This window comes from Argiope bruennichi, chromosome X2, assembly GCF_947563725.1.
Source record: "Argiope bruennichi chromosome X2, qqArgBrue1.1, whole genome shotgun sequence".
Taxonomy (NCBI): Eukaryota; Metazoa; Arthropoda; class Arachnida; order Araneae; family Araneidae; genus Argiope; species Argiope bruennichi.
Window position 1 is genome coordinate 14038350 of NC_079163.1, and position 7875 is coordinate 14046224.

Genomic DNA, 7875 nt, shown 5'->3' on the forward strand with positions numbered 1-7875 from the left:
AAGATTGTGCAATTACGTATGGCGACTATTTGGATATGAATACAATTGAAAGAACTGACTGGATCGAATGTAATAAATCTGATACTTTAGAAAATTAACTATTAAATGGTATCAATTCATATAAACAAGTAAAACTAATTCCAGTTTGAAGGCTTTTACTGGTATCCTAGCAAATATTTTTGTTATCAAAGTAAAATCACCAAATATAATTTAATTAATGGGTTTAGATGGGTTAGAATGGGATTTACTTTTGTTAAATAAATAATTATTATTTTCGAATTAATTTTTACCCAGAGTAGAGTTAAAACTCAATAAGTCTAACGAAAACTTAAGGAAGATAACTTAATCGAATATAAAAATAGAGATATTTATTTGGGATATCTAATGGGTATTTTTGATAAAAGTTAAGAGTTTCATTTTGTTTTTATAAGTTTCATAATTTCCATACAAATTCAAATTCTAAAAATTTGAAAAAAATCATATGTTTGCAATTAATAGGGATAAAAAAATAGGTAAGTTTCTTATATAGAGACCAGAAATATCGTCTTAAAAATATTCATGTTAACTGACTTCCTAATAACATCCATAATTTATGGAGATTAATAAAGGATGTTTTTTTATCTTTTAAAAATTAAACAGAAAAATACTTTGGTCCCCATGGCCATGACACGTTCATCAAGACGTCCGAGCGTTCGGTGTTACTTCGTTTTAATCATAAATTCGGCGGGATTCTTATTAATTCTGTTTCTGATCATTTCTAAAGAAAGAAAATATTTTCTTTCACTAAACAAAACAAATTATCCGATTGATTTTTAAAAACTCCAATGAAAACAATATTTTATTGTTCATGAGTCGGGAGCGTGTGTCAGAATGGCCGAGTGGTCTAAGGCGCTGCGTTCAGGTCGCAGTCCACTCTGTGGGCGTGGGTTCGAATCCCACTCCTGACACTTTTTTCATAAGGACAACGTTCCTCTTTTCCAAAAGAAGTTAAAAAGATTTTTTTCCACGGAAAATTCCAGAAAAATATTTGAGTTTCCACGGACGTATCACGTGCATCAAGACGTCCATGTATTCTGAGCAGCTTCGTTCTGGACGTAATTTCTACGTGAGTTTTATAGAATTCTGCTTCTGATCATTTCTGAAGAATGAAAATATTTTCTATCACGAAACGAAATAAACTACCCGAATGATTTAAAAAATGTCCATGAAAATAACATTTTATTGTTCATGAGTTGTGAATGTGCGTAAGGATGGCAGACAGGTCTAAGGCCGCGCTTTCAGGTCACCATGTGTAGGTGTTGGTTCGAATCTTTATCCGTAACGATAACGTTTCCTTTTATAAAAAAAAGTTAAAATAATTACTTTAGCAAAAGAGATTAATCTATCCTTATGAATTTTTTTTTAATTCTACAATATTTTTTTTTTAGTCAGCATGGCCTTGACACATGCATCAAGATATCCGTGTGCTCTGAGCTGCTTCGGTCTGGTTGTAATTTCCTGCGTCACTTTTTTAGTATTCTGCTGCTGATCATTTCTAAAGAAAGAAGCTATTTTCTTTCACGAAACAAAATAAACTATTCGAATGATTTTTAAAAATTCCAATGAAACAATATTTTATGATGAGAGGTACATGGTACTGTGTCAGGATATCCGAGTGGTCTAAGGCGCTGCATTCAGGTCGCAGTCCACTCTGTGGAGTGGGTTCGTTCCTCACTCCTGACAAGTAAGGGTTGCATTTTTTTTTTTTTTTTGTAAAGAAAAATTTAACATAATTCCTTTTACAAATGAGATTGGTCTATCCTCATGCATTTTTAAAAAATGCACAGAAAAATATTTTGTTCGTCCTTGCCGTAGCACAGGCATAAAGACGACTGTGCATTCTGTTCTACTTAGTTCTAGTCCCAAATTCTGCAGGATGATTTTTTAATTCTGCTTCTGATCATTTCTAAAGAAAGAAAATATTTTTTTTTTCATAAAGCAAAATAAACTACCAAATGATTTTTAAAAATTCCAATGAAAATAACATTTTATTGTTCATGGGTGCGGAGGATCTGTCAGGGTGTTCCAGCGGTCAAGGGCGCTCTATTCCGGTCGCCTTGCATCCCACGGGCGTGGATTCGAATCCCACTCCTGACACTTTATACGTAAGGCTAGCGTTTTCATTTGTAAAATAAGTTAATATAAGGAGATTTATTTATCCTTATAGTTTCTTAATTGGTTTTTTTCTCATTTGAGAATGTGTCTTGCTAGGCTGATTTTTTATTATTATTTTTATTTATTTATTTACTTTTGCTATTTGTTTTGATGGTACTTTTTCGCTCCGCTAGATTTCCTTTTTTTCTTCAATAGATGGCACGGGATTACTAGACTTGGGTTGTGTGGTGGTGATATGCATTTCTAGTGTTGTGGGCGTTCTGATATATACCCGGCAAGTTTGAAATAAGGGGATTGTTTTATAGGAAAATTGTTGCCACTATGTAAGCTTTTCTATGCTTTATATAATCAGGGGTAAATCCGATATATCCGTGTCGTGTCTATTTGATTCATTGACCAATTGTGGGAAAAAGCCAAAGCTCACTAATAAAAATAAAAATTCCTCTTTTGAATTCTTGATTGAAAGTGACATTTGATATGGTCTTCAGACCAGATTCCTTTTTATCTTAAATGTTTCGCTAGCTCACAGTTATTTCCTGACTTTCACAATTGAAATTTTTTTGGATGAGAGATGAAATGTCAAAAAGAAGTTAACAGGATTTAAAGCTAGCAATATTTTGATGTATCTGAATTTTCGCAATTGTCATCTTATAGTGACGGGTGGGTTGGGAGTGTCCCTTGGTTAAGACCTATGTGGGTAGCTTCTAGTAGATAATTCTCGGGTTCCACCATTCTCACTAACGATGTGCTTTGTGCACGGTGTTGGGGTGGTAACTCCGTACCTCAATGTCATCTTATAGTATATCTCAATAGCAGACTCAAAGTATTGAAATTTGAGTAAATACTAAGTTTTATCATTTCTTTATTTTCTTTTTTGGTTGATAGGAATGGCTTTTTTATATTCTGAAATTTTAGATTTTTCAATAAATTCAATTTAATAATATTTAGTAAAAGTAAAGTGACGAGCTAGAATTCAATTACGAATTACATTGTGCATTATGCAAATGTTATTTGTAACATCGGAAAATTTCATTTGCTGTTTAAAATTGTTTATTTGTTGCTTTGAATTTTTACTATTATAATTATATTTTACTTTTCTTAAAATTTCAAAGCAGTTCTGTGGTTTTATAGTAATTTTGAAATTATGTCCAATTTTTTATTGCGTGTACTGTTTACTTTGGGATTTTTAAAATTTACCAACTTAGAATTTAATAACAGAAAATCAAATTTAAAATACAATGAAACTTTATGCATTCATTTGTCTTTGGTAGTTTGTCTAATCCTTATTTAGATTGTTTATTGGATTAATTTTCAGTTATTTAAAGCTAGTAAGAAATTCCATGACGAAAGTATGGAAGTCTAAAGTGTTTACTTTAAGTCTAAAATAACTCAGTAAACATATATGAGTAATATCGACTAACACCTTCATTTCTAATTTTCACAATATTTGCTTTTAATAACTTAGATGCGTATGTAGAAGTTAATACATCATTCTCATTTGAAGATAATCTTTCTTTTTGCATTAGGACAGCCAAAACTTTACGTTAAAGCATTTTTCCTTTCAAAAAAGAGTGCAAAAATATGAATTATACAAGCACATAAGACATTGGAAGATGGTTGGTGAATGTGCTATATATATAATTATGTAACACTTAGGTATGCTTTGTTTTTCATGTAAATAAATATAAATATTTATATCCATGATTTTTATCTACATTCTTTCGAAAATAGAGCTTATATAACTAGCTATAGAGGGCAGACTAGCTTAAATAGCTATTCTGCACTTAATGAGAAGAAATGTCTCCTCAAGACATATAAAATCGAGTTCATGTTAGATTTATTACAATATGTTAGTAATATATTTAATTCAATTATACATACTAGTATAACTATATTTGATAGAAGATTCATGTTTATTAACATGCTATTGAAAGTAATAAAAACCATGAATGTTTGTTGATTATTTATTAGCTGTTTAGCTTTATTTTAGCTCAAATATATATTGGAATTAATTTAGTGATTTTTTTTCTGTTTTAATACTTCAGTTAGAATAGATTGTTGTTTAAAATTTCGGTAAATTGATGATTTCTTTAATTTTTGCTCAGCTTTTTGCACTGGCCAGGCATCCTATACAATTTCTATGCCATTTAATTTTAAGATAAGAACGACAAGGATAACATTTTCAATGTTATTTGATTTTAAAACGAAAATGACGAGCTTTACATCTTGATATATTTTAGTATCTGGCATAACAAAGATTAGAAAGATAAGCAGGGTTAGAAAGATTTTTCACTACGTCTTCAAGTTAAACAACAGGGATACTTTTCTAAGCATTTTCTACCAACGGAATGTAAAAAAACGATTAGAAAGAAGCTTCAAGGTATATGCAAAATAATATAAGCTTTGTAAAGCTGTCTGGGAATGTTAAAAAATATATATATTCCGTTACTCTTTCTATTCCAGACTGTTTGAGAGGGGATTTAGCCAATTAATTTCTAGGCGAAGAAGTTAATGCAATTTAAGCAGCTTAAGTCAACACTCAGGTACTTTTAATTTACAGAAATGATTTGTGTATCGTCATATTTTCTTGGATACTTAGTATCGATGGAAACAACTAAAATACTTAATCTGTTTGCTTATTTTATGCAATATCCAGACAGCTACTTTTGTCTAAACATAAAAAAAATATGATGATTTAAAAATGAGCTGAGAATAAATTTAACCCAAAACCCTTCGTCCCAAATATGGTTACAAGAGGGCTCATTGCCCTGAAAAAAACCTAGTAGCCGTGAATTTTATTTCCCTATGTGGTGTAATAGCTGTTTTCAGTTAATGGATCACGTTTCGTTACTTAAATCGTTTTTATTATAACTGTTCTATGAAAATTGAAAATTTTGTACCCTGAAAGAGCTTCGGAGAGATCTAAAGAATTCCGACGCATGTTAATGAAGTTTTTAGAAAGCAGGTAGAAGAATATGCTAGAAAAGTATCTTGCGACGGAGAAAATTCACATCAATCAATCAGTCAGCAGGATCAATGTCTTTTCATTACGGAAAAAGAAAAAAAATTTGCTTCGGCATTTGATTGAAATAGGAGTTCCTGTATAAATTAAATGAGGGCAGAATTACCAATTATCAGGGAAGTATTAGTGTTAACAACAAGTTATGTACCAGTAAATGCTCGTAGCTTAAATAACAGCTACTAAATGAAATAAAAATTAATTTTCATGTGTACTTCGAGTTTCGCCATCTGGCGGCCATGTATGAAACTAATTTTTTTTCTTTCATTTGATGGTTTTTTGTTTTGTTTTGTTTTTTTGTTTTTTTTGTCCTTCTTCTTTCCCTCATTTTATTATTGCCATCCAAAAAGTTAAACACTTTTCTAAAAAATAATAACTGCTTATGAAAGCTCTGAATGCTGAAATTTTAATTATGGAGATCCTGAGTTGAGAGTTTATTAAGGCAGATTTTTTTTTGTTTCCCAGATTCAAAATCATGTGAATAAATTTATATTTATCGAGTAAATATTAATTTAAATTATTATTATCGAGTAAATAATAATTAACTCAATACGCAGATTAAATCTGAGACTATCCGTGCATGAGTGAATATATTTAAGAGTGCTATGCCATATTGTTAATTAAAAAACATTTCTGCCTTTGAGTTTCAAAATACTATCTGCAACACAACACAAACTTATAACATAGATTGACTTTATTAAGAAACTTATGTTATGTTATGTTACGTCTCATTACGTTATATTATATTATTTTTCAGAGGCATTGCTTCAAAGTGGGTCGGGCACCGGCAAGTTAATGACTCTCAGTCAGTTCAGTGACGTTGCTAATTTTGGATTAAGCAGGTTAAATGTTTTGTATATTATTTTCAGAGCACAATATTGTGTTAAAGAAATTAAGATCTGACTTTTTTCTTACTTTGTAGCATATAAAATATACAAAAGAAAAATATTGCAGTTCTCATTGAATTCAACACAGAGAATTTGACAAATCTCCACGTTAAAATTTGTTTCTAAGCTAGAAAAAAAATATCTCTTTTGAGCAAAGTGGTCTGATATAAAAATTAAAATCCATTAGATAAGATTTGGTTTGTATTTATAACATCAAATTTCGTCTGTATCGATTAAATCTTAAATAAAATCTATTTAAAGGAAATTCGTTTGCCCATCCTCTTGCGTATAGGCGCGTATTCTCAAACACGGAAAGAGCTAGAAAGATTTTATTTAACATATGATTTTATCGTCATAACTGTAAATCGGTATCATATTTTGAACTAAATTCAGAAAAAGGTTGATTGCCAGTCTGTACATCTATTTGTTCGGGGGAATATGAAAATTATAATTGAAAAATATAATATCCTATAAAAAAGAAATTTGTTATGTCTTTTTGTCACCAGAATTCTAGCTTTGTATACTATTTTGTTTCGTAATGAGAGAAAAAAAATACGTAAGCGGCTGCCTTCATTATACTATGAAGCATATACATTCTATACTGTGTAAGCCTACTAGAAAGTCGAAAACAGAAAAAAGTTGGCCTTAAAAGTCGTTCTTTCCTTAATTCCAAATCTTTAAATTCCTTAAACATTAAACATTATTTATTTATTTATTTATTTTGCTAATTGAGACTCACTGCTCTTAAGGTTGGCACAGATTATAATGTATTATATTATGTATTTAAATGAATATATAACTCTGAATCGCAATCAGATGACGAGGACAATCAACTTTCCGAACTACAATACAACATAAACGTCAGGTATTTGACTCTCCAAAGCAGATTTGAAGCACCCCAAGCCTACATACGAAGCAGATCTGCAAAGAATCTGTGCACAAGCTTACTGTTTCCCTATTATAAAGTTGCCAATTGTAAACCGTGGATCAATTTTTAAGTAAGAAAGAATTTTCAATTTTTTAATTGCTTGGCTCAATATGGTTAAAACAACTTAAATTACCGTTACGATGAGATTTGCAAATTAAAAAAATAATATAAAAGTACCTTATATGCTTTTTTCATTAAAATATGAATTTTGAAGGACTACAACTATTTTATTCATAGATATCCTTTCTTTAAAATTGTAGAAAAAAGTTTTCAATTTTGTTTCTTTGTTTCATATTAACAACATTGTTATTTCTCACCCCAAGGGATGGATGTATTGCAATCATTATTTATCGTTCGGTCAGTACAATTTGAGGTACTTTCTCAATCGTCCTGAAGTACTGGAAATCAATAATCTCATCATTAAAAGTGAAATAGAAAAAAATAGAAAATAATTGATGCAAAAAATGCATTTATTGAGAATGCGAATTTTACTTCACTACATATTTTCACTTCCATTCAGTACCCCAATAGATTTTTTCTACGATTTCCACAAAATTTATTTTGTTTTGCTATAATTAAATTTAAACTCTTCAGAAATTCGAATTTTCAAAATATTCTTACTGTTCAGAAATTTAAAGTCTATTTTTTATTTTAATTTTCTAAAAATTACTAGTTTTCTTTAAATGCTTCTTCTCATTCATTTTTCAATACTTGTAGATCAAATTGTTTTCGAAGAATCCTATGAATGAACTTAATGTAATTAGCCATCCGATTTTCGATACTTGAATTAGTTTCAGAAAAAAATGTTTACTCAAAATTCGTTGTGATTTTTTGAAAAAAAATTTAAAGGTTTTCACTTTTGCTATTTTCAGAAATTTTAAAGAATT

The 7875-nt window shown here is 29.9% G+C and overlaps 1 non-coding gene across 1 annotated transcript; it reads left to right on the forward strand.

The window, feature by feature from the left end:
- The first annotated feature begins 864 nt into the window (after window positions 1-864).
- On the forward strand, window positions 865-947 carry Trnal-cag (transfer RNA leucine (anticodon CAG)). The gene has a single exon. It is a non-coding gene; the product is annotated as a tRNA-Leu (tRNA).
- Window positions 948-7875: the final 6928 nt, after the last annotated feature.